The sequence below is a fragment of the Phyllobates terribilis genome, unplaced genomic scaffold, assembly GCF_046119375.1.
Source record: "Phyllobates terribilis strain yellow unplaced genomic scaffold, ASM4611937v1 Scaffold_12__6_contigs__length_324123572, whole genome shotgun sequence".
Classification (NCBI taxonomy): Eukaryota; Metazoa; Chordata; class Amphibia; order Anura; family Dendrobatidae; genus Phyllobates; species Phyllobates terribilis.
This window is the reverse complement of record NW_027362772.1, coordinates 295704857-295732303: the sequence shown is the minus strand read 5'-3', so window position 1 is coordinate 295732303 and position 27447 is coordinate 295704857. Positions and strand designations below refer to the sequence as shown.

Below are 27447 nucleotides of genomic sequence, written 5' to 3'. Positions count from 1 at the left end.
AGGTCGGGTGTCGGGGGCCGGTACCCCTCTTGCAGCCGGACTCCCTCTGAATATATCAGGTTGGCTAGGACAGGTGGCGTACTCCGCTCCGTCTGCATCCTGCCTGGGATCCATTTGCTGTGGAGCCACACTCTTAAGCTCCGGGCCTTCTTGGTCATGGTCCTTGACCGGGCTGAGACATTCATTATCTGCAACTTGCCCCTCGACCCAAGGACGGGGTACGAGGGCCGTGTCTCCCTCCCCTGCAGGTCCACACAGGATCCACTACCAGGGTGGGAGATCACAGTACTTGACAGTCAGAAGAATGATCAAAGACGAAAACCAAAGATGGCTTTTTATTAAATATGAAATTTAAAGTTAACTAAATTGTAAGTCCTCCACCCTCACCCACCAACTAGTTCCCCTAACTATTGGTTCCCCAGTCTCCCTGTAACCAGGGGAGCAGCACCTTGTTCATACCAGCTCCCTCTGGTGGAGAAATGTGGTGTTGGATGCAAAGGTTGGGTAACGACTATCACACTGTTCTTACCTCAGAGGAGGAACACTACACTCCATTAGAGAAGTGCAACATCCCTTTGGCGGTCGAACCCTCAGGGGCGCCACATTCCCCCCTGGTAAAACACAGCACTTCCGCGGGCTGTAAAAGAAGTAACACCCAGGATATTTTCTTTTTATATAAACACGAACTATCTTCCCTTTATGGGAGGCACATCTTCTTAAACATTGCATGACAGGTTACACAGTACAAAAAATATATAAAAGTATAAAATTATAAAATTATAAAAGTACTAACTTTTTCCAGAGACATTTTTGGGCAGACTGGCGGGTTAAAGTGCAAAGACGCAGAGTCAGTTCAGAAGTGCAAGGGACCTGTCCCACACTCTCAACGTGGGCCCTGGGGTGGCTGCAGGGCATAAAAATCCTGAGTTGGACCTCCCAGAGAGCCACCTTGGCAGCTTTTCCTTCTGCGGTGTTGAGGTAGAGAGGTACACACGGTTTTACATAAAACCAATATGAAGCACCTGAAAAGATGCAAACTATATGAAAGTAAAGTCTGCCGCCTGCCATAGTCCACAGGGACCAATGTCTCTGGTAATGGGTAGAAAATTAACTCAAGATGGAAACAACTTAACTTCAACTTTAACAGCAGCCGGGGGCTGCTTAGTCCATATATTCCCGCCGGGGAAAGGGCTCATTCCTCCCGACAGAGGCTGACCGGCCCTCCACAGGTGGGTGTGCGGGGGTCTCACTCCTGAAGACTCTGTGAACATCCAAGGCGTACCACCCCCACACCCCACTGTGGCTGGTGAAGGAAACTACATCACCAGGGGTGAAGTTCAGGCCAGGGTGTCCCTTTTTGAGCTGGGGCTTGACGTCGCAATGGTTGAAGAAGATGTCCTGTCTCAGCCCGGGACTCCTGATGAAGCCCCATCCTGCCTCCTGGTGGATTCGGACCACCTGCCCTTCTTCATGGGGGCTTGGGTGGGACGCCTCCCTTTGGCGGGCTCTGGACTTCGCAGCTTTGGCCTGAACTCAGAGCTGCTCACAGCTTGCCTCCCGTTCTTGCTGCTCCCGGTTTAGTTGGAGGATTCATTGGAGGCACTGCTCCCTTCTCCTCTCTTCGGCCCGGGGTTCCCGTGGGAAGCCTTCTAGGTTGCTCCCCTGGTTGTACCAGGCCCGCTCTTCCGCCGCCGGGCAGGTGACTGTGGGGCCTGGAAGCAGCGTTAGGGGGCGCTGCAGCAGGCCCGAGTCCGCGGGTCTTTCCGGGCTGGGGCCCATAGATTCCCATGCAGGCCCGGGGTCTTCCGGTAACGGAGGTGGGAGACCACGGAGGTCTCCCGAGATGGCGGCAGCCTGGAGCTCCGGAGCCAGAGCCTGCTCCCAGGTCACTATGTCGGGCAGTAGGCACTCAGACCAGAAATCCAGGAGGGGCACCATTTCCACAGCGGCCGGGGTAAGGGGTTCTGACTCACCACTCTCTAGGCTGCAGGCGCCCTCCGAAGCCTCCTCTTCCTGTTCTGCTGCTCCTTGGTGGAATATTTCTTTCTCCCGCCATTGCTCCTCCTGCCACCGCGCTACCGCCTCCATGCACCTTCGGGCCAGATTGCTCTGTCCATCGCTGGGAACTTGGGGCGCTCACCAGTGCGGGTTTCTACTGGCTCTGTCTCCACTGGTACCGGCAGCCGGGCAAGCTGCAGAAGGCTCCTTTCGAGTTCCCTCCGCAGCGTCCATGTCCGCTTCCAGTGGTAGCGATGCTGAGACTGCAATGGCCGCAACTTGTTACTTTTCTTCTTCCTCCTCTTTCAGGGCGGTTCCTGGGCGGCATGTTGACAGGCCCGCCTTCGTTCAGCCCATCCGGTTTGACGGGCATTACCCTGTGGACAGTCTCTGATGGAAGGGGCAGTCCACATTTTTGGCGCCATACGGGAGCCCAGCCCACGATGGGAGGTGTTCAAAGACAGTCTTTTCACAGTATTATGGCGCCTGTTCTTCTAGGGCGGGTGCCATTTTAAGTGTAAAAACGACAGTTCAAGGTTGTACCCGGTAGCAATGGGCAACTCCTTCCTTTGCTGTGGGCATGCAATCCTGCCGACTACGCCAGGTCTGTGACACCTCTTGCTCAAAAAAGCCCTTTAGTTTACCCTGGGAGATGGGGGACTGAGAGTCGGGTCCTGCGATGGAGAGATGGGGTGCAGCCGTGGCCCGGACCCGACCCGTGCTCAGGGCCGTCACAGTTTAAAAAGGATGGTGTGGGCTTATCCGGGTTCAGTGGCTGATTAACGACTATGCCACCTGTGGCACCTGGTGAAGGGCCACCAGCGCCGCTGCAGTCCGCTGAGGCATGGTGTTATGGCGGCAAAAGTTATTACTACTCCCCACAGGCGGAGCGTGGCCTCAGGGCAGAGGGACAGGATGGAAGGGGTAGTAGTAGAGGAGTGCGGGTTCCGCGTCTCGCGGTGTGGCGCAGAATAAACAGTCCGGAGGCCATAGGGGTGAACTTCCAAGGCTTTACTCACATAGATGGCATGAGGAAGGTGACTCCCTGCTCCCCGCGGAGTCCTGCAGTCACCAGGGACGGGGGGTCCGACAACCTCCGAGTAAGTCCAGCATTCAGTCGGGACCCTACACCAGAGTATTCCTGAACTACGGGCCTAATCCTTTCCTGTCCGTGTGCATGCAAATAGGCCGTGTCTCCCTCTGAGCTCCTCTCAGAACAAGGGCACGGGTGGCAGCTCCGCTCCGTCCGATACCCGGTGGGATCCTCAGGGCCTACCGGGCTTTCCCGACCAGGACATGGAGTAACAAGGTCGGGTGTCGGGGGCCGGTACCCCTCTTGCAGCCGGACTCCCTCTGAATATATCAGGTTGGCTAGGACAGGTGGCGTACTCCGCTCCGTCTGCATCCTGCCTGGGATCCATTTGCTGTGGAGCCACACTCTTAAGCTCCGGGCCTTCTTGGTCATGGTCCTTGACCGGGCTGAGACATTCCTTATCTGCAACCTGCCCCTCGACCCAAGGACGGGGTACGAGCGCCATGTCTCCCTCCCCTGCAGGTCCACACAGGATCCACTATCAGGGTGGCAGATCACAGTACTTGACAGTCAAAAGAATTATCAAAGACCAAAACCAAAGATGGCTTTTTATTAAATATGAAATTTAAAGTGTAACTAAATTGTAAGTCCTCCACCCTCACCCACTAACTGGTTCCCCTAACTATTGGTTCCCCAGTCTCCCTGTAACAAGGGGAGCAGCACCTAGTGCATATCAGTTCCCTCTGGTGGAGAAATATGGTGTTGGATGCAAAGGTTGGGTCACGGCTATCACACTGTTCTTACCTCAGAGGAGGAACACTACACTCCATTAAAGAGGTGCAGCATCTCTGCGGCGGTCGAACCCTCAGGGGCGCCACACTGCGATTCACCATTTGTTTGCAACCTGTGATTTTTTCAAGCACATCATCGTGTTGAAGATCAGAGACAGATGCATCATGGAGCTGAAGAGATGAGTGGATGAACGTACAGGAGCGTTTGATTGGGGCCACGCCGCAAAACTACATGGAGAAACAGAAGGAAACAGGTGAGATATTTGTCCAAAAATTACAGAATTCCGCTGTCATTGTTTCTACAGAATAAAATATATGACTGCAGTCTTCTTCAAAATCGTGAATCTTTGTCCACCTTATTTTACAATCACAACCTATTCAAAATGAAATGTTAGATGTCAGTAAAGAATTCTCAGACGTCATAGCTGTAGAATAAGGGGCGCAGTAATGCTTAGTTTTAGTTAGAGGAATAAAATGGGAGTATACAAAGATCAGCTCTCATGTATATATTCAACGTATTCCTCTGATTATCCAAATAGGGGGCTATTGATCATCATTGGCCAACGAGCAAAAAAAGAGAATTCAATGGTACAATTTTTCTTGTAGTTTTTTTGTAGCGGCTCTCTGTAAAGGAAAGGGCAATTTGTTGTGCTTTTCTATTCAGTAAAAAAAGTTTTGCCAGCATTTAATACATTAAGAGAAAACAATATGCGACAATATATTGCCTCAGATAACTGAATGAAGTCCTACAGATTTAGACATTTGAAGGGAACAAAACAATTACCATATTTTTCGGACCATAAGACGCTCTTTTTTCCCCCAAATTTGAGAGGAAAATGGGGGTGCGTCTTATGGTACGAATGCAACTTACCGGTGGTGGTGGAGTTTGCTCGCAGGGCGGCGGCGGCGGAAGAAGAGGTGAGACGGGCCGGTATCTGGCTTGGGGCCGGGCCTGGCCGGGTACCGGGGCCGGTGTATTGCTGTGAGCGGAGTGGCAGAGCAGAGTAAGCGGCTTCCGGTGGCCACGGCCATGTTCCTGAAGCTGTGCTCTACAGGAAAATGGCCACTTTAGCAGGCACATGCACTCTGCTGAGCTGGCGGCCATTTTCCTGTAGACCACAGGTTCAGAAAATTGGCCGCGGCCACCGGAAGCCGCTCACTCTGCTCTGCCACTCCGCTCACAGCAATACACCGGCTCCGGCACCAGGCCCCCAGCACCCCGGCCCCCAGCATCCCAGGTACGAGGCCACCAGGACCATGGCACCAGACCACCAGCACCACAGGTACCAGGCCATCAGCCCCCAGCACCCCAGGTACCAGGCTACCAGCACCCCGGCCCCCAGCACCCCAGGTACCAGGCCACCAGCACCAGGCAACCAGTACCCTAGGTACCAGACCACCAGCACCAGTACCCCAGGTACCAGGCCACCGCACCAGGACCCAGCACCCCAGGTACCAGGCCCCCATCACCCCAGCACCCCAGGCCACCAGCACCCCCGCCCCCAGGTACCAGGCCACCAGCACCAGGCCACCAGTACACAAGGTAAGAGGCCACCAGGACCAGGTACCAGACCACCAGCATATCAGGTAGCAGTCCCCCAGGTATCAGGCCATCAGTCCCGAGCACCCCAGGTACAGTCCACCAGAACCAGGCCAACAGTACCAATGTACCAAGCCACCAGCACCAGGCCACCAGTACTCCAGGTACCAGGCCCCCAGCTACCAGGCACCAGCACCCCAGGTACCAGGCCACCAGCACCCCGGCCCTCATGCACCAGCACCAGGCCCCCAGCACCCCAGGCACCAGGCCCCCAGCACGCCAGGTACCAGCACCCCAGGTACCAGGCCCCCAGCACCCCAGGTACCAGACCCCAGCACCAGGCAACCAGCATCCCAGGTACCAGGGCACCAGGTACCTGGCCCCCAGCACCCCAGGCACCAGGTCACCAGCACCCCTGGTACCAGCATCCCAGGTACCAGGCCCCCAGCACCCAAGGTACCAGGCCCCCAGCACCCCAGGTACCAGGCCCCCAGCACCCCAGGTACCAAGCCACCAGCACCCCTGGTTCCAGGCCACCAGCAACAGGCAACCAGCATCCCAGGTACCAGGATGTGGCGCCCCTGCGGGTTCAGTCGCCACAGGGGTACTGCATCTCACCCAGAGGTGTGGTATCCCACTCTCAGGTAAGGATGGAGTACTGACCGGGACCCAAACACCTGCATCCAACACTACACCAATCCAGACCAGCAGGCAGGGCAAGACGCACCTTGCTCACTGCTGAGCCCTGCCCCTGGCTGGAATGGGGGGAACCAAGAGAAGGGGAAACATGTAGTGGGTGTGGGTGGAGGAAGTAGTTTAGGGGAGCACTTCAGGAGTAGTATAAAAAGGGAAGCCATCTTGGGAGTGGTCAAAACAGTCTGAGGAGAAGTAGTGGGAGCAGGAGCTCCGCAGGAACTCTACTCAGGAGGAACGGGCCAGAGTGAAAGAGGCCCAGGAGGTGAGACTGACTGAAGAGAGGAGAGGAGCAGGAAGGAAGGCTCCAAAAGGGAAAGAGGGGATCCTAGGGGTACTGGAAGTGCTGGAGGCCACCCGTATGCCAAAATCTACTAGGACGTGGAGGGCTCAAGCTGCAGAGGGGACCGGCCCCTAACTAGTGGGAATTGCAATATTCAGCTAGAAACCGGAGGCTTCTGCACTTTCAGGGTGTAGTTGCCACAGCCACAATTAATCGCCAAAAAGGTAGCCACACAGGATCCAGGGAACTCCAGGTTTCCCGCCAAGATCTGAGGTTACCGGCTTGGGATACTGTTTGCGAGGCGCAGGGCAGGAGGGTGAGAGCCAGCGCAGGAAGACAACTGAGAAAGGCACACAGAAAGGGGTCCGGTTAAGTGCTCTTCAATTACCTGAGGGATTTCTGAACCCCTCCCTTGGTGAACGCAGGATGACATGGATAGTCATAATCTGCAGCTGTGACCAGGAGCAACGTGATCATCGTGAGTAAACTCTGAAGACTGCACCTCACTGTCTCTGTGAATTATTGCCTCGCCATCATCCCCTGCACCACACTGCACAACAACATCAACCTCATCAATAATCACCACAGCAACGCCCTGGAGCTTAGCTCTATCTGTGTAGAGCTGAACCAACTCTGCTGCTTTACCAACATCTCCAGAGGACCTGCTCTGCAGCGGCGGCTCCATATAGCTGCACACCACAGGTGGCATCACGAACATTAAATATAAAAACTATAAAATCCCCTTTTATTGACCGCCCTGGGTCACGGACCGGGTCACCGCCTCTGTGACATATCCCCTGCACCGACCGGCCCGGCACCAAGTACCCCATGACCCGGGGGGGCGCATCAAATTTTAGCCTCACGAACAGGATATGAACCCACCCGTTATCACAGGGTATAGTGCGCCTAGAGACTGTGTTCTACACTGCAGGCCAAAAGTGTTGGCACCCCTGAAATTCTGTCAAATAATACTCAGTTTCTTCCTGAAAATGATTGCAATCACAAATTCTTTGGTATTATTCTCTTCATTTAATTTGCTTGCAAGGAAAAAACACAAAAGAGAATGAAGCAAAAATCAAATCATTTACCATTTCACACAAAACTCCAAAAAAGGGCCGGACAAAAGTATTGGCACTCTCAGCCTAATACTTGGTTGCACAACCTTTAGCCAAAATAACTGCGAACAACTGCTTCCGATAACCATCAATGAGTTTCTTACAATGCTCTGTTGGAATTGTAGACCATTCTTCTTTGGCAAACTGCTCCAGGTCCCTGATATTTGAAGGGTGCCTTCTCCAAACTTCCATTTTGAGATCTCTCCACAGGTGTTCTATGGGATTTAGGTCTGGACTCATTGCTGGCCACCTTAGAAGTCTCCAGTGCTTTCTCTAAAACCATTTACAGTGCTTTTGGAAGTGTGTTTTGGGTCATTGTCCTGCTGGAAGACCCATGACCTCTGAGGGAGACCCAGCTTTCTCACACTGGGCCCTACATTATGCTGCAAAATTTGTTGGTAGTCTTCAGACTTCATAATGCCATGCACACGGTCAAGCAGTCCAGTGCAAGAGGCAGCAAAGCAACCCCAAAACATCAGGGAACCTCCGCCATGTTTGACTGTAGGGACCGTGTTATTTTCTTTGAATGCCTCTTTTTTTTTTCCTGTACACTCTATGTTGATGCTTTTTCCCAAAAAGCTCTACTTTTGTCTCATCTGACCAGAGAACATTCTTCCAAAACGTTTTAGGCTTTCTCAGGTAAGTTTTGGCAAACTCCAGCCTGGCTTTTTTATGTCTCGGGATAAGAAGTGGGGTCTTCCAGGGTATCCTACCATACAGTCCCTTTTCATTCAGACACTGACAGATAGTACGGGTTGACACTGTTGTACCCTCGGACTGCAGGGCAGCTTGTACTTGTTTGGATGTTAGACGAGGTTCTTTATCCACCATCCGCACAATCTTGCATTGAAGTCTCTCGGCAATTTTTCTTTTCTGTCCACATCTAGGGAGGTTAGCCACAGTGCCATGGGCTTTAAACTTCTTGATGACACTGCGCATGGAAGAAACAGGAACATTCAGGTCTTTGGAGATGGACTTGCAGCCTTTAGATTGCTCATGCTTCCTCACAATTTGGTTTCTCAAGTCCTCAGACAGTTCTTTGGTCTTCTTTCTTTTCTCCATGCTCAATGTGGTACACACAAGGACACAGGACAGAGGTTGAGTCAACTTTAATCCATGTTAACTGGCTGCAAGTGTGATTTAGTTATTGCCAACACGTGTTAGGTGCCACAGGTAAGTTACAGGTGCTGTTAATTACACAAATTAGAGAAGCATCACATGATTTTTCAAAGGGTGCCAATACTTTTGTCCACCCCCTTTTTTAGGTTTGGTGTGGAATTATATCCAATTTGGTTTTAGGACAACTCTTTTTGTGTTTTTTTCATTGAAGACAAATTAAATGAAGAGAATACACTGTGTTCCAAATTATTATGCAAATAATATTTTCTCAGATTTTCCCAAATTACCTATATGAATTGCAGTCATTGTAATTTTCCAGTCAAATTACTATTACAGTACAATTGAAAGGTTTTTGTACAAACTGCCTATGATAACAGTATATTTTTTAAAAAATAAAAAACTCAAACTGCACTCAGAATGCATGTTCCAAATTATTATGCACAGCAGAGTTTTCAACCTTTTCATTTTAATAAAGAACAAAAAAAATGGTCATTTTTGAAATTATAAGCATTAGCAGGTTATTACAAACTGAAATCAAACAGTTTTCAACTCAAAACTTTATTCTAGGTGATGTTACATTTGCACATAGGACCGCTTGTTCGAAAGGAGCTTCTGAACTCTCTCGTCCATTGAATTTGTCAGGTTTTGGATGGTTTCTGCTTCAATTGTTTTGCATGAGGACAGAATACCCTCCTAGAGCTGTTGCTTAGATGTGAACTGCCTCCCGCCATCATAGACACTCCTTTTGATGATGCTCCAGAGGTTCTCAATGGGGTTGAGGTCAGGGGAGTATGGGTGCCACACCATAAGTTTGTCCCCTTTTATAGTTTAGTATAGTTTGTCCCCGGCTATAGATTTCACTGTAGTTAATTGAAAATGTTTGATAAGGAAAATGTTTTATTAATGTGAAGAAAATTTTATTGAAGAAAGTTTTATAATGTCTTGATAAAGAAACCTGTAACGTTTAAGAAGATGTGCCTCCGATAAAGGGAATAAAAAGTTGTGTGGTATTCTTCTATGTGAATGCATTCTAAAAATGTGCATGTATTTAAAATACTTTGTTTTTACTTTGTTCAAGCCCGCGGATGTGCTGTGTTTTACCAGGGGGGTATGTGGCGCCCCTGCGGGTTCAGTCGCCACAGAGGTATTGCATCTCACCCAGAAGTGTGGTTTTCCACTCTCAGGTAAGGATGGAGTTTTTCCCGGGACTCAAAAATCTGCATCCAACACTACACCACTCCAGACCAGCAGGCAGGGCAAGACACACCTTGCTCACTGCTGAGCCCTGCCCCTGGCTGGAATGGGGGGAACCAAGAGAAGGGGAAACATGTAGTGGGTGTGGGTGGAGGAAGTAGTTTAGGGGAGCACTTTAGGAGTAGTATAAAAAGGGAAGCCATCTTGGGAGTGGTCAGAACAGTCTGAGGAGAAGTAGTGGGAGCGGGAGCTCCGCAGGAGCTCTGCTCAGGAGGAGCGGGCCTGAGTGAGAGAGGCCCAGGAGGTGAGACTGACTGAAGAGAGGATAGGAGCAGGAAAGAAGGCTCCAAGAAGGAAAGAGGGAATACTAGGGGCACGGGAAGTGCTGGAGGCCACCCGTACGCCCTAATCTACTAGGACGTGGAGGGATCAAGCTGCAGAGGGGACCGGCCCCTAACTAGTGGGAATTGCAATATTCAACTAGAAACCGGAGGCTTCTGCACTTTCAGGGTGTAGTTGCCACAGCCACAATTAATCGCCAAAAAGGTAGCCACACAGGATCCAGGGAACTCCAGGTTGCCCGCCAACATCTGAGGTTACCGGCTTGGGACACTGTTTGCGAGGTACAGGGCAGGAGGGTGAGAGCCAGAGCAGGAAGACGACTGAGAAAGGCACACAGAAAGGGGTCCCGTTAAGTGATCTTCAATTACCTGAGGGCTTGCTGAACCCCTCCAGTGGTGAACGCAGAACGATGTGGGTAGTTATAATCTGCAGTTGTAACCAGGATCAATGTGATAATCGTGAGTAAACCCTGAAGACTGCACCCCACTGTCTCTGTGAGTTATTGCTGCGCCTTCATCCCCTGCACCACACTGCACAACAACATCTACCTCATCTATAATCACCACAGCAATGCCCTGGAGCTTAGCTCTATCTGTGGAGAGCTGAACCAACTCTGCTGCATTACCAACATCTCCAGAGGACCTGCTCTGCAGCGGTGGCTCCATATAGCCGCATACCACAGGTGGCATCATGAACATTAAATATAAAAACTATAAAATCCTCTTTTATTGACCACCCTGGGTCACGGACCGGGTCACCGCCACTGTGACATATCCCTTGCACTGACTGGCCCGGCACCGAGTACCCCACGGCCTGGGGGAGTGCGTCAAGGGCACCAGGCCTCCAGCCACCATCATGCCTCCACTTCCACCGGCTTCCTGAAGGACCCTGCCTCCTGTGACCTTAGCTCCACCGCCCCTCCAGGTAAGATCCCTATTCAGACTATAAGACGGACCCCCATCTTATAAAAAATATTTTTTTTCTTTTTTCCACCCTAAAATTTGGGGTGCATCTTATGGTCCGGTGCATCTTATAGTCCGAAAAATATGGTATATCCAAATAATATATAATAGCCTTGGAGGATTCGATTATTTCCCCATCTGGAAGCTGATGATCCAGCGCTAACCACTGAGCTCTAATGCCGTCCTGTTCAGTATTGACTGTGAGACAATCACTTTCATCATTTTCCCATTTCTTTCAGTGATCTGTTACAGGACAAAGAAGGAAAAGTGCGATCAGCCCTTCAACATGTTGTGAAATGTAATCTCGAGAAAGAAGATATGATGGATCCGATCGTCTTACCACCAGCAGATTGTATCATCAGTGCTTGTCTCCTGGATATTATCAGCAAAGATCAAGATGATTTCATGAGATATCTCAGGAAGTTCTTAAAGTTGCTGAAACCTGGAGGACACTTCATATTAATTGGTTGTTTAGAGGAAACATATTACACAATCGGGAAACACAGGTTTCATGCTTTCAGTTATGATGAGGATTTTGCCAGGAAAGCTCTAGCTGGAGAAGGTTTTATCATTGACCGCTGTGAGGTTAAAAAGAGAACAGGTATGAATGACTACATTGATTACAAGAGCATGATATTCATTGCAGCTCACATCTTGACACAAGATGAGTCTTCATGGCAAATGCTATATGTAAAGCTTAAATCCTATAAAAATCCTTTATCTGTGTCTAGTGTACAAGTGTATACAAGTGTATAAAATATAATTGTTCTTTCTTTATTATAAAAAGTGTAGTGCACAATGTATCCAAGGGAAAAGATCATATATAGCTTGCAAAGTACTGATGAACACCCATTCACACTCGTGTCTCTTACAATGGAGTTGGATCTTTAATATTATAAGTGCACACAATGAAGCCATTGTAAGACAACAGATGTCCCGTTTACCTATTTGTGATAATAATTAATTATTGGTAACAAATAAAGATGGAGAAATTTATTTGAGTGGAAATTAATTCTGAAATTCAACAAAAATCCACATTCTGGTGAATACAAATTTTTTGGAATCTGCTCCACACAAATTCAGCAAAATGGTGGCCAGCTCGCTGTCTGGATCACCGCATCTGTTCACTCTATGCTGCAGCTTCTGGATGCAAGTAGGCTCAGTGTTCAAGACAAAGTTACACAGGACTGCTCACTAGAGATGAGCGGTGTTCGACTAGAACTGTTCGCCAATCTCAAATTCGAGCTGTTTTGGGCGGTGTTCGAGTTGTTCGACGAACCCGAACGATTTGCAAAAAATTCGGCTGTTCGAGGTTATGTTCGATAACTGTTCGTGCACCAAAAGCGTGTACTGCATGTCTGGCGCTATTTAGAGCACCAATCATGCAGGGATTGTCTGCCACTCACTGTAATGCCACAGCCATGGTGGTTGTGGCATTACAGTGATTGCCCAAATCGATGGGAACAGTGCTCACAGTGAAACATGAAAAGCCGGCAATTCATCAGCGGCATACACCGGTACCCGACAATTTAGAACAGAAAGAATAGAGCTTCACACATAGATTAGATAGATAGAAACATGTCAGTCACATATATATGAAGTACAGTGACAGTGTTGCTTACTGTACTTGTCATTTAGTGTAAAGGATTTATAAACAAAAAATAATAGTGTTTTCATGCACCGTCTCTTTAAAAAAGCCGGCCGGCAATTCAGCAGCGGTACCCGACAATTTATAACAGACAGAATAGAGCTTCACACATAGATTAGATAGATAGAAACATGTCAGTCACATATATATGAAGTACAGTGACAGTGTTGATTACTGTACTTGTCATTTAGTGTAAAGGATTTATTAAAAAAAATAATAGTGTTTTCATGCACCGTCTCTTTAAAAAAGCCGGCCGGCAATTCAGCATCTGTACCCAACAATTTAGAATAGAAGAAATAGAGAATCACACATAGATTAGGTAGATAGAAACATGTCAGTCACATATATATGAATTACAGTGACAGTGTTGCTTACTGTACTTGTCATTTAGTATAAAGGATTTATTAAAAAAAATAATAGTGTTTTCATGCACTGTCTCTTTAAAAAAGCCGGCCGGCAATTCAGCATCTGTACCCGACAATTTAGAATAGAAGGAATAGAGAATCACACATAGATTAGATAGATAGAAACATGTCAGTCACATATATATGAAGTACAGTGACAGTGTTGATTACTGTACTTGTCATTTAGTGTTAAAATAAAGGATTTATTTAAAAAAAAATTGGCGTGGGGTTCCCCTTAATTTTAGTCTCTAGCGGAGGTTAAGCAGACTGCTGGGGCAGATGTTTGAAGCCTGGGAAGGGGGTAATACCCACGGAGCTTCCCAGGCTACTAATATCAGCCCCCAGCGGAATACCTAGCCTTTACTAGCTATTAAAATGGGGGACCCCCCAAAAAAATGACGTGGGGTCCCCCCTATTTTAATAGCTAGCAAAGGCTAGGCAGACAGCTGGGGGCTGATATTAATAGCCCAGGAAGGGTGCCATGAATATTGGCCCCCTCCCAGGCTAGAAACACCAGCCGTCAGCTGCCCCAGAAATGGCGCATCCTTAGAATGCGCCAATTCTGGCACTTAGCCTCGCTCTTCCCACTGCCCTGTAGCGGTGGCAGTGGGGTAATAGGGTTGGGGTTGATGTCAGCTTATAATGCCAGCTGACATCAAGCCCAGGTTAGTAATGGAGAGGCGTCTATAAGACACCCCCATTACTAACCCCATAGTCAAAGTTAAAAGAAAACACAAACACCCAGAATAAAGTCCTTTAATTCAAATAAAGACACATTCCTTTATTGTTCTAAATTAAACCATACTTACCGTCACGCCCATTCCAGCTGAAGCCAACGATCTCTGCAATAAAAGAAAAATAATAAAGCAACCTCATCCTTACCTTTCCATGGTTCCCACGACAGCTTCAGCTCTGCTACATCGAGATAACAGGCTGGACCGCAGCAGAACGCCGCCATCCAGCCTGTCATCCCGCAGACACTGAGAAGCGCAGGCATTCTTGCGCTCAGCAGTGTCTGGCTGTGACGGCATCCAGATGAGCCGAGGTCATGTCCAATGAACTCGGCTCACCTCATGCACGTCACTGACAGCGTGGGAGAATTCTCCTGCACTCAGCACTTCAGCGTGAGAATTCTCCCACGCTGTCAGTGACGTACATGAGGTCAGCTGAGTTCATTGGACATGAATGAGCTCACCTCATGCACGTCACTGACAGCGTGGGAGAATTCTCACGCTGTAGCGCTGAGTGCAGGACAATTTTCCCACGCTGTCAGTGACGTGCATGAGGTGAGCTGAGATCATTGGACATGAATGAGCTCACCTCATGCACGTCACTGACAGCGTGGGAAAATTCTCCTGCACTCAGCGCTTCAGCGTGAGAATTTTCCCACGCTGTCAGTGACGTGCATGAGGTGAGCTCATTCATGTCCAATGAACTCAGCTGACCTCATGTACGTCACTGACAGCGTGGGAGAATTCTCACGCTGAAGTGCTGAGTGCAGGAGAATTCTCCCACGCTGTCAGTGACGTGCATGAGGTGAGCCGAGTTCATTGGACATGAACTTGTCTCATCTTTATGCCGTCACAGCCAGACACTGCAGAGCGCAAGCATGCCTGCTCTTCTCAGTGTCTGCGGGATGACAGGCTGGATGGCAGCTTTCTGCTGCGGTCCAGCCTGTCATCTCGATGTAGCAGAGCTGAAGCTGTCCTGGGAACCATGGAAAGGTAAGGATGATGTTGGCTTATTATTTTACTTTTATTGCAGAAGACATTGGCTTCAGCTGGAATGGACGTGATGGTAAGTATGGTTTAATTTAGAACAATAAAGAATTGTGTGTTTATTTCAATTAAAGGACTTTATTCTGGGTGTTTGTGTTTTTTTAAATACTTTACTAGAAATTCATGGTGGTCATGTCTAATATTGGCGTGACCCCATCAATTTCGGGCTTAGGGCCAGCTGATAATGCCAAGCTGGCCTTAACCCCTTTATTACCCAGTGAGCCACCGCACCAGGGCCCTGGATGAGTTGGGTACAACGCCAGAAGATGGCGCTTCTATGAACGCGCCATTTTCTGGGGCGGCTGCGGACTGCAATTTGCAGCGGGTGGGGCCCAGAAAGCTTGGGCCTCCCTGCGCTGCGGATTCCAGCTCCCAGCTGCCTAGTTGTACCTGGCTGGGCACAAAAATAGGGCGAAGCCCCACGCATTTTTTTTTTAAATTATTTCATGAAATTCATGGAATAATTAAGAAAAAAAGGGCTTCCCTATATTGTTGTGTCCAACCAGGTACAAATAGGCAGCTGGTGGTTGGGGGCAGCCCGTCCCTGCCTGCTGTACCTGGCTGGACACAAATATAGTGCGAAGCCCCACGTCAATTTTTTTTAAATTATTTCAGGAAATTCATGAAATAATGAAAAAAAAATTGATGTGGGGCTTCGCCCTATATTTGTGTCCAGTCAGGTACAGCAGGCAGGAACGGGCTGCTCCCAACCACCAGCTGCCTATTTGTACCTAGCCGGACACAACAATATAGGGAAGCCCTTTTTTTCTTAATTATTCCATGAATTTCATGAATCTAAAAAAAAAATGCGTGCAGCTACGCCCTATTTTTGTGTCCAGCCAGGTACAACTAGGCAGCTGGGGGCTGGAATCTGCAGCGCAGGGAGGCCCAAGCTTTCTGGGCCCCACCCGCTGCAAATTGCAGTCCGCAGCCGCCCCGGAAAATGGCGCGTTCATAGAAGCGCCATCTTCTGGCGCTGTACCCAACTCATCCAGGGCCCTGGTGCGGTGGCTCACTGGGTAATAAAGGGGTTAAGGCCAGCTTGGCATTATCAGCTGGCCCTAAGCCCGAAATTCATGGGGTCACGCCAATATTAGACATGACCACCATGAATTTCTAGTAAAGTATTTAAAAAAAACACAACACCCAGAAAAAAGTCCTTTAATTGAAATAAACACACAATTCTTTATTGTTCTAAATTAAACCATACTTACCATCACGCCCATTCCAGCTGAAGCCAACGATCTCCTGCAATAAAAGAAAAATAATAAAGCAACATCATCCTTACCTTTCCATGGCTCCCACGACAGCTTCAGCTCTGCTACATCGAGATGACAGGCTGGACCGCAGCAGAACGCTGCCATCCAGCCTGTCATCCCGCAGACACTGAGAAGCGCAGGCTTGCTTGCGCTACTCAGTGTCTGGCTGTGACGGCATTTCTGGGGCGGCTGACGGCTGGTGTTTCTAGCCTGGGAGGGGGCCAATATTCATGGCTCCCTTCCTGGGCTATTAATATCAGCCCCCAGCTGTCTGCCTAGCCTTTGCTAGCTATTAAATTAGGGGGGACCCCACGTCATTTTTTTGGGGGGGTCCTCCATTTTAATAGCTAGTAAAGGCTAGGTATGCAGCTGGGGGCTGATATTAGTAGCCTGGGAAGCTCCGTGGGTATTACCCCCTTCCCAGGCTTCAAACATCTGCCCCAGCCGTCTGCTTAACCTCCGCTAGAGACTAAAATTACGGGGAATCCCACGCCGATTTTTTTTAAGAATAAATCCTTTATTTTAATACTAAAGAGACGGTGCATGAAAACACTATTATTTTTTTTGATAAATCCTTTATACTAAATGACAATTACAGTAAGCAACACTGTCACTGTACTTCATATATATGTGACTGACATGTTTCTATCTATCTAATCTATGTGTGATTCTCTATTTCTTCTATTCTAAATTGTCGGGTACAGATGCTGAATTGCCGGCCGGCTTTTTTAAAGAGACGGTGCATGAAAACACTATTATTTTTTTTAATAAATCCTTTGCAGTAAATGACAAGTACAGTAAGCAACACTGTCACTGTACTTCATATATATGTGACTGACATGTTTCTATCTATCTAATCTATGTGTGAAGCTCTATTCTGTCTGTTATAAATTGTCGGGTACCGCTGCAGAATTGCCGGCCGGCTTTTTTAAAGAGACGGTGCACGAAAACACTATTATATTTTTTAATAAATCCTTTACACTAAATGACAAGTACAGTAAGCAACACTGTCACTGTACTTCATTTATATGTGACTGACATGTTTCTATCTATCTAATCTATGTGTGATGCTCTATTCCTTCATGTCTAAATTGTCGGGTACCGGTGTATGCCGCTGCTGAATTGCCGGCCGGCTTTTTTAAAGAAAGCGTCTTCTGAGCAGTTTGTCAGCTTTTGGACACCTTTGAAGGTGTTTTCTATGTGTTCCTATGTGTTTTTGTTTGCCTGCCATTGGTTTTAACGGTGTTCGACGGTGTTCTAAGGTGTTCGACGAACAGTTCGACGAACAGTTCCTCGAACATCCCGGTGTTCGACGAACCGAACCGAACCCGAACACTACGGGGGTGGCTCAACACTACTGCTCACCTCTCCGGATGCCACCACTGCTTCCTGACTGATGTCCAGTCCTCCAATGTACCACATCTTCGGCCTGATGTTCACTCTAAGCTGGGGTTTCCGGTTTTCGATCAGGCTATGAAGATCACTGTGCATGCTCACTCACTTTCGGCACCTGCGACTGGATAGCCTTGGCCACTGATGGTCTTCAGTGGTGACCTGCTCAGGTCTTCTGTTTTTATACCTTTGGAAGCGTATTCTCAGAATCCAATGAGCATAGCCATTAGGAAGTTATACAGTATAAAGTATTTATGGTAAAACGTAGGATTTAATACTACCCATTAAAGAGCACTAACTTAGGATATATTCTGTGACAGTATATTTATGAGAAAACCTTTAATTATTCCTATAGCTCTCCGGATAGGCCTGGGCCTGGAGGATCTGGAGGATCCTCATAAAAAAGGGGGTACTGTTAGTACCCTCCTGTTTGTTTTTTCCATCTTGTGTTTTGCGGTCACGTGACCATCTGCCTTTATATTCCAGCTCCACCCTTTTGGATGTGCTGGACTTCAGTGGTTGACTGTTTCTCTAGCCAGGTGCTTCGGTGCCTTTCTCTGTTAGTTCGCTTGGTCCTTCTGGGACCTCTAGTACCCTTTTGTCAGTTTGTCTTTTTGTGTCTTGCAACAACTTCTCTGTTTAGGAGGTGTCCCATTTTTGTCCCAGTCCTTAATTCTTTTAGGGACCCCTCCCCTTATGGTATAGGTCTTTGTTCAGACTAGCCGAGGACTAAGGCGGGTCTGTTCACTAGGAACAGTCAGCCCGCTACATCGTAGGGATTCAGCTTAGTCTTATTGTAGGGACAGCTTTCCCCTATCTCTCCTTAGTACTTGTTGCAGATCATAACAGTAAGTCCAGCCCAAAAAAACTAAAAGGAAAGAAATTCAGGGATCTTAATGGTTTCCGTCCAGGATTTGGCTCAATGCTTGCAGGGATTGTCTCTGGAGGTGGCCAAGCTACAGCAACACGTGAGTATCTGTTCTGGAGTGCATTTTGTGGAACCCAAGGTAGGACTGGCTGATGTTTTTTATGTTAAACAGCAAGATTTTTTTTCCTTTAAAAATGCTTGCTTGTTATATTTTCATTTGAGACCAAGGTCCTCTGGGAATGAATCACAGCGCATTGGTTTTATTATGTCACTTTTGCGCAATGAACCACAATGGTGGGCCTTTTCTCTCCAACCTAATGATCCGTGTTTAAGGTCTGTAGAAGAATTTTTTTTCTGCTATGGGGCTATTAAATGACGATCCTGATAGAATCTCATCTGCTGAGGCAGAACGCAGGCGTTTGAATAAGGGGTCAGGTGATGTTGAAAATTATTGCACACACTTCAGTAGGTGGGCTTCAGAAGTCAAATGGAATGATCCTCTGCTGAAATGTTTATTTCTTGCTGGTCTGAGTTAAAGGGTTAAGGATATGCTAATTGCATTCCCCGCACCTGAGGCTCTGCAGGATGCCATGCAGTTAGCTGTTCGTGTGGACAGGAGACTGAGGTCCAGGGTGAATGAGGTAAAGACTCCTGTAATGTCAGGTCCTAGTCCCCAGAAAATCTGCTCTGATGGCGAAGAACCGACGGAGGTTGGGGCGATGTCACTCCACTCTCAGGAAAGAGACCGGAGGTTCGCCGAGGGATTGTGTCTTTATTGTGGTAAAGCTGACCATTTGATTAAGTATTGTGAGCTTCGTTTAATGTGATTGATAAAGGGTTTTTGGAAAACCTTAAATTGAAATCCAAACCTTTGTCATCACCAAGTTCTGTGATTGCAATTGATAACACTCCCTTGAAATGTATTACTCACAAGGTTGCTGCATTTCCCCTCAATATCAATGGAGTTCACCAAGAAATTTTGGACTTGGTTGTTTTAGATAATTTACCCTCTCCGGTAGTTTTAGGTTTGCCTTGGTTAAAACTGCACAATCCTATAATGGACTGGTCTACTAATGTGATTAAGTCTTGGAGTCCGAAGTGCTATGATAAATGTTGTAATGGTCGCATTGCAACTGTGGAAAAAAGGGAATTACCTGTACCTATTCAAGATTTTTGAAGGGTATTTTCAGAGGAGGAGTCACAAGTTTTACCACCATTGAGTTTGTTCCGGGAGCTACTCTTCCCAAGAGTCGCTTGTTTAATCTGACTATTCCTGAAAGAAAGGACTTGGAGGAGTACATGCAGACTAGCCTGGCTGCTGGTCACATTAGACCTTCTAAGTCGCCTGTGGCAGTTGGATTTTTCTGTGTTAAAAAAAAGGATGGGGGTTTACGTCCATGTCTGGATTTTTGTGAAATTAATAAGATTACCGTACGCAATTCCTACCCATTGCTGTTAATTCCTGACTTGTTTAACCAGTTGGTGGGGGCCAAGTGGTTATCTAAAATTGATCTCTGGGGGGCATACAATTTGTTACGAGTGAAGAAGGGTGATGAATGAAAAGCTGCTTTTAATACTCCGGTAGGTCATTTTGAGAAGCTGGTGATGCCTTTTGGTCTTACCAATGCAACTGCATTTTTTCAGAACCGTATTAATGACATCCTGAGACCTTTGATTGGTAAGAATTAGTGTTGAGCGAGCACTTAAATGCTCGGGTGCTCGAAGCTCGGGCCGAGCTCGCCGTGATACTCGAGTGCTCGACCCGAGCAACGAGTCCAATCTTAGTCTATGGGAGACTCGAGCATTTTTGCGGTGGCACCCCCTGGCAGTCTTTTAAAAGCCTAACAAGTGCCCAAAACGATAGTGACAGTGCTCAAATGACATGGGGACAGCATGGGGATCACCCCAGGAAGCATTTCTTACCCCCAGGTCACTGCTGTCAACAACGTGGTCAGAGGTATTAAGCCACTTTTACGGGCTCACAATAAAACGTTCAAAAACAAAAGTGAAACTTTTTTCCTGTGAAATATGTTAAGGAACATCCTTTCCATGGAAAAGACTTGTGTATAAGTTAAAATAAATGACCAAAAACAAAAATACTCCTCCACACCTTCGGCTATGTTCACAACTAGCATTTGTTATGCGTTTTTGCACTTTTGTATTGCTTTCAACTATGACAAATGCATTCACCGGGAAATGTCATTTTAACATTTTACAACCTTATCTGGCCATGTGCTGTGTGACACATGCATAAAGTGCTGAAATGACATGGGAACAGCATGGGGAAGACCCCTGGAAGCATCTCTGACTCCCAGGTCACTGTCTAAAAGTGTGCCCATCAGAAGTGATCCTTGCCGCATCCGAAGATGCAGACTTGTAACTATCCCCATGCAAGTTCTAGTCCCAGGGCAGTGTTCAATTGTACCTCCCCCATTCCTTGCAATACAAGCGCAAGTATGCAACCTGCCACCCACCCACCCCCAGGCTGCAATACCATACTGCTTGCTTGCTTGAACTTGAAATTGGGCCTTTTAGGCATGTGGAGGCGGAATCTGGCCACCACGTCATGGCTGTGTTGGCGGCCTGGAATCCATACTCAGTCCCCAGCCGCCTGGCGGCCGGGTGTCCATACTCGGTCCCCAGCCTGTCCATAAACGGTCCTCAGCCGCCCCTATTTCTCCTTGGAACATCCCCCCACACACTTTTCTTAGCCCGGCCTGCTTTAGGCAGCATTGGACGAGCCCACCAGAGAACCAGACTCCTCCGGTGGGCCCTGACTTCTCCATCGGTGGAGTTGAGAGTGCCAAGGTGAGGAGCATGATGATGATGACAGAAGTTAGCATCTGCTATGTTTTCTTTTAATGCAAGTGTAAGTGTGCAGCCTGCCAACCACCCACCCCCAGACTGCAATTCCATACTGCTAGCTTGCACTTGAAATGGGGCCTTTTAGTTTGGAGGAGGCCGAAGCTGGCCACTACCTCATGGCTGCTTCGGCAGCGAGGTATCCATACTCAGTCCCCAGCCACCCCTATTTGTCCTGGTGTGCCTTATACATAAGATTAAGCGCGTATACCAAAACATTACCTGTGCCCTCCCCAGTGCATTTAGTGGGAAGGAGAGCCTATTCCGCTGTAGTGTGTGCATGCCAAACCCCTGTTCATGGTACATGCGAAGATGCCTCCCACCTTGCACCTGTCGTTGCAGACTTGCAACTATCCCCATTCAAGTCCTTGTCCCAGGGCAGTGTTCAATTGTACCTCTCCCATTCCTTGCAATGCAAGCGCAAGCATGCAGCCTGCCACCCACCCACCCCCAGGTTGCAATACCATACTGCTTGCTTGCACTTTAAATTGGGCCTTTTAGGCATGTGGAGACGGAATCTGGCCACCACGCCATGGCTGTGTCGGCGGCCTGGTATCCATACTCAGTCCCCAGCCGCCTGGTGGCCGGGTGTCCTCGCTTGCTCCCCAGCCTCCAGGGGGTGGCCGGGTGTCCATACTCAGTTCCCAGCCACCCCTATTTGTCCCGGTAACCTTTCCCACACTTTTCTTAGCCTGGCCTGCTTTAGGGCAGCATTGGCCGAGCCCACCGGACTATCAGACTCCTCCAGTGGGCCCTGGCTTCTCCATCAGGGGAGTTGAGAGTGCCAAGGTGAGGAGCATGATGAGGATGATAGAAGTTAGCATCTGCTTTGTTTTGTTGTAATGCAAGCCCATGTATGTAGTAGCGGCTAGGCATGAGGTGGTCAGCGTTTTGGCGCATATCCTACCTCCTCCGAGGATTGCTGGATGTTTTCCTGCTACTATCCAAGTTCTATGACTCCCGTTAAAACAAAGCTTCAGGTGATAAATGATGGATGAGGAAGTGGCAAAGGAGAAAGAGCAGGAGGAACAGGGACCATTCAAATCAATATCAGGTCAGTCAACCAGATATGTCTTGTAGGATATGTTTCTGTAACAAAAGGAGTGGTTCGGCTACATAGTTATAGGGCATACAGTGAGTGCAATGCCTACCAAAAATTTCGAGCCACTCCAATGCCCCTTGGAAATTACATGGAGGTCAGAGTGCGTTAACTAAACCTTTTTTTCCATTTATAGCAACTGGGTTTCCTGTGCACTGTTGGCCTAAGCAGTGAATGGAAGGCTTTCCAAAAATTATGAGGAACTGCAATGCCCCTTACAAGAGCCCTGTGTGGCACCCCAGGGGTCTGATCACAATAATAGAGATATTACGTCAGAGAGCAAGTGGGAGGTTTCCTGGTCAGGATCCCTTAAACATGCAACATCCTCCTGCCCCAGTCCTGGGAGGGGAGAATTCTGCCCTTATAAACTGGATCTGGGGCGGGGTTGAGTGAGACAGAGAACAGTCAGAGTCAGAGTGAGAGCAAGGGAAAGTAACAGCAAGGAGCTCTGTAGGAGCTAGGAGCTAAAGACCAGGGGCAGGAAGCTGAGCAGAGCTCTCCCTGGCAGAAGACAGTAGGAACCGGACACAGGAGTCCGAGGCTGTGAGGACTTATATATCCAGCAGCAGAAACCAGCCGGCAGGGGATTTCAGGTCCTCTGACCATAGAAGCCCGGAGGCTCAGTCACAAGCAAGGGACCAGCACCGCCGTCGTGGAGTGGGGGCTAACAGAAGGCCCCAAGTCACCAGCCATATGGGTGAGCACTACACGGTACACTCATGGACGTGGGCTACTTCTACCCGCTTACAGCAAGGTAGCCAGGAAGAGTGCAGACAGACGGGGAGGCCTACAACTCCACCTGGCCAAGGGAACTCCTGCTTGCTCACAGACTGACCAGGCCTCTTATGCTAGCCAGTACTCCCGGGAGGGTCTACCTTATAATCAACAGTAAACACCCTGAACTGCACTGCAAAGACTCTGAGTCGTTCCTGCTGCGTTCGTGCACCATCACCCCCATCATCCACACTCACTGCCCTGAGGCTATACTCCTCCCGAGGGGAGTTATCCCATTCTATGCTGCGCACACAACACCAGCCTCAGCGGTCTGCCTCGCAGCGGTGGTACTCCCTGACCGCAATCCACGGGTGGCGCAGTCGGACAATTAACCTCAAAACCTAAGAAAGACTGCCACTGGTTTGACCAGCCTGAGTCACGGGACCGGGTCACCGCCACGGAGACTACAGACCCCAGAGACCCGGCACCGGGTATCCCACACACGTGTACACACGGCCCAGGGGGCGCGTCACATGCAGTACAGCATATTACAAACATAAGTCCCATTATTGGGGAGTGGGTGTCCCATGGTATTTGCTTATGCTTTCCAAGCAAAGTTGCCAAAAATTAGGACGGAGCAACTTGCAATGCCCCTTACAAGAGCCATGCAGTACAGCATATTACAAACATAAGTCCCATTATTGGGGAGTGGGTTTCCCATAGTATTTGCTTATGCTTTCCCAGCAAAAGCTGCCAAAAATTAGGACGGAGCAACTTGCAATGCCCCTTACAAGAGCCATGCAGTACAGCATATTACAAACATAAGTCCCATTATTGGGGAGTGGGTGTTCCATAGTATTTGCTTATGCTTTCCCAGCAAAAGCTGCCAAAAAATAGGACAGAGCAACTTGCAATGCCCCTTACAAGAGCCATGCAGTACAGCATATTACAAACATAAGTCCCATTATTGGGGAGTGGGTGTCCCATAGTATTTGCTTATGCCTTGCAAGCAAAAGCTGCTAAAAATAAAGACGGAAGAACTTGCAATGCTGGCACCCTGGTGGTATAGTGGTGGTGGAGGCTGGGGATAAGGAGAAGAAGATTAAACAACCAAAACGAGGAAGCGTATACCCATGTGTGGGTGTGAAGCGGTGCATGTGAATACACCTCCCGAAATAACACAGTGGATTTGACTTTGCTACTCTGCTGTCATTTGGTGGTGATGAGAAGTCTGGCCCAATCCAGCCCTTGTTCATTTTGATAAGGGTCAGCTTGTCAGCATTGTCAGTTGACAGGCGAGTGCGCTTATCAGTTATAATTCCCCCAGCGGCACTAAAAACACGCTCCGATAACACGCTAGCGGCAGGGCAGGCCAGGACCTCCAAGGCGTACAGAGAGAGTTCATTCCAAGTGTCCAGCTCGGATACCCAATAATTAAAAGGCGCAGAGGAATCACGGAGGACGCTGGTACGGTCGGCAAGGTACTCCCTCACCATCTTTTGAAACTTTCCACTCCTTGTGAGAGTACCCTGCTCCTCAGGGCCTGTAAGGTGGGCGGGTGTCAGAAAACTGTCCCAGAACATTGACAGTGTTCCCCTGCCTCTGCTGGATTGGAGTTGCATCTCTCTCGCCTGTACGCCTTGGTTGGGCAACGAACTGTGACCTCTGAGGCTAGCGTATTCAGATGGGAATTTTTTTAAGAGTTCTGCACCAAGGGCCTTATGGTACTGCCCCATTTTTGTAGACCTCTCCACCTCAGGAATAAGAGATTGAAAGTTCTCCTTGTAGCGGGGGTCTACAAGTGTCACCAAGCAGTAATGACTGCCACCCAACATTTTGACAACGCGAGGGTCACGGTTAAGGCAGCGTAACATAAAGTCAGTCATGTGTGCCAGACTGGTAACGGGCAAGATTTCCATGTCCTCACCAAGATGACGACTGACCATGCTCTCCTCATTCTCCTCCTCCTCTTCCTCCTCCCCCCTGTCCTAAGGCCACCCACGCTGAACCGACGGTATGACACTTGTACAGGTACTACCGTCTACAACGCATGATAGCAGCTCATGTTCTTCCTCCTCCTCCTCCTCCTCTCCCTCATTGTCCCCCAATGCACGTTGGGATGAGATGAGGCTGGGCAGTGGGTAATCGCCCGCTACGGCTTCTTGATCCATCTCATCATACTCTGGCTGCAATGCCTCCTCTTTAATTCTCTGCAGAAAGCGTTGCAAAAGACAGACAAGTGGGATGCTGACACTAATGATGGCGTCATCGCCACTCACCATCTTGGATGGTACATATGTCAGACATCCAGGTCCACTCCTGAGGTCTTATGTGTGGAGTCTGACCTGAATATCGACGGCCTTGTTGCAGCTGGTACTCCACAACTGCTCTCTTCTGCTTACAAATTCTTTGCAACATGTGGAGGGTAGAGTTCCAACGTGTGGGGACATCACACACCAGTCGGTGTGCCGGAAGCTGCAAACGCTGCTGTAACACAGCAAGGGCGGCGGAAGCTGTAGCCGACTGGCGAAAATGAGCTGACAGGCGGCGTACTTTCACGAGCAGATCTGGCAACTCGGGGTACGATTTAAGAAACCGCTGAACCACGAGGTTAAGCACATGAGCTATGCATGGTACGTGTGTGATCTCACCTCGCCTCATGGCCGCCACCAGGTTACGGCCATTGTCACACACGACCATGCCGGGATGTAGGTTCAGTGGTCTCAGCCACAGATCTGCCTGCTCTTTCACAGGTGTCCACAACTCACAAGCAGTGTGAGGTTTATCACCTAAGCTTATGAGTTTCAGCACAGCCTGTTGCCGCTTGGCGGAGGCAGTACTGCAATGCTTCCAGCTTGTAACTGATGTGGTGATATCTGAGATGGAGGCTGAACATGAGGAGGAGGAGGAGGAGGAGGAGGATGCGCAGGAGCTATACACTGTGGGGGCAACTCTGACTGACATAGGGCCCGCAATCCTCGGTGTGGGGAGGATGTGTTCCGTCCCAAGGTCCGACTGGGTCCCGGCTTCCACTATGTTTGCCCAGTGTGCCGTCAGAGAGATGTACCGTCCCTGGCCACAAGCACTTGTCCACGTGTCCGTTGTCAGGTGAACTCTCCCACTAACTGCGTTGTTGAGGGCACGGCAGATGATTTAGGACACGTGCTTTTGTAGTGTGGGGATGGCACACCGGGCAAAATAGTGTCGGCTGGGGACCGAGTACCGAGGGACAGCCACCGCCATAAGATTGCGGAAGGATTCCGTCTCCGCAAGCCTAAAAGGCTGCATTTCCAACGCAAGCAGTCATGAAATGTGCGAATTTAGGACTGTGGCCTGTGGGGCGTTAGCTGCGAATTTCCACTTTTGTTCAAAGGTCTGGGATATGGACAATTGAACGCTGCGGTGGGACGTGGACGTTGATGCTGTTTCTTGAGAAACTGCCAAAGCAAGTGAAGACTGAGAGGAGGGGGCATCTTTACATGCAGTATGGACAGGGGATTGCCTTGCACACACAACAGGGGGTTCTATTGCATGCACAACAGTGGAAGAAGCAGTGGTGACACCCGCTGACACTGGTCGTGGACCCTGGGTTTCACCCCACAAATTCGGGTGCTTTGCTGCCATGTGCCTGATCATGCTGGTGGTGGTCAGGATGGTAGTTTTGTCACCCCTGCTGATGCTGGCATGGCAGGTGGAACATATGGCCTTTTTGGGGTTATCAGCAGAGTCTTTAAAAAAATTTCAGACTCTGGAAGACCTACCGCTTGTACTGGCAACGTCCCTCGTGTTGGGGTTACGGGGAACGGTTGCCTGCCTTCTGTCTGAAGCCACCACACTGCTTCTTCCTGCCTGTTTGGGTACTCTGCCTCCCTCCCCCTGTGTGCTGCTGGCCTCACTCTGCATGTCCTCCTTCCACGTTGGGTCAGTTACTAGATCATCCACCACCTCCTCCTCTTCCACTTGCGCACCACGATCCTCCTCCTCACTTCCTGGCAATTGTGTCTCGTCATCGTCCACCTCTTGTGACAGATTGCCAACGTCGACTTCCTGTGGCCGTGGCTGTTCAAATATTTGGGCATCGCAACATGGGATCTCCTCTTCCACCACTTCAATCGTATGAGGCGAGGGGCCCAAATATGGAAACGGACCAGTGAACAGCTCTTCAGAGTGTCCAAGTGTGGGATCACTTGCTGTCTGATGACACTCGGCATGGTGGGGGGAAGGAGCATCAGGGTGAGGAGGAGTATGCGGTCGAGACTCACGGCTACTAAGAGTTGACCGTGTGGAAGACAGACCGGAGGTGGTGGTGCCCAGGTAACTGGAAGTATTGTCTGCTATCCAATTAATAACCTC

At 49.0% G+C, this 27447-nt stretch overlaps 1 pseudogene; it reads left to right on the top strand.

The window, feature by feature from the left end:
- Nucleotides 1–11826, top strand: part of LOC141171814 (nicotinamide N-methyltransferase-like) — a 53124-nt pseudogene extending 41298 nt beyond the window's left edge.
- Nucleotides 11827–27447: the final 15621 nt, after the last annotated feature.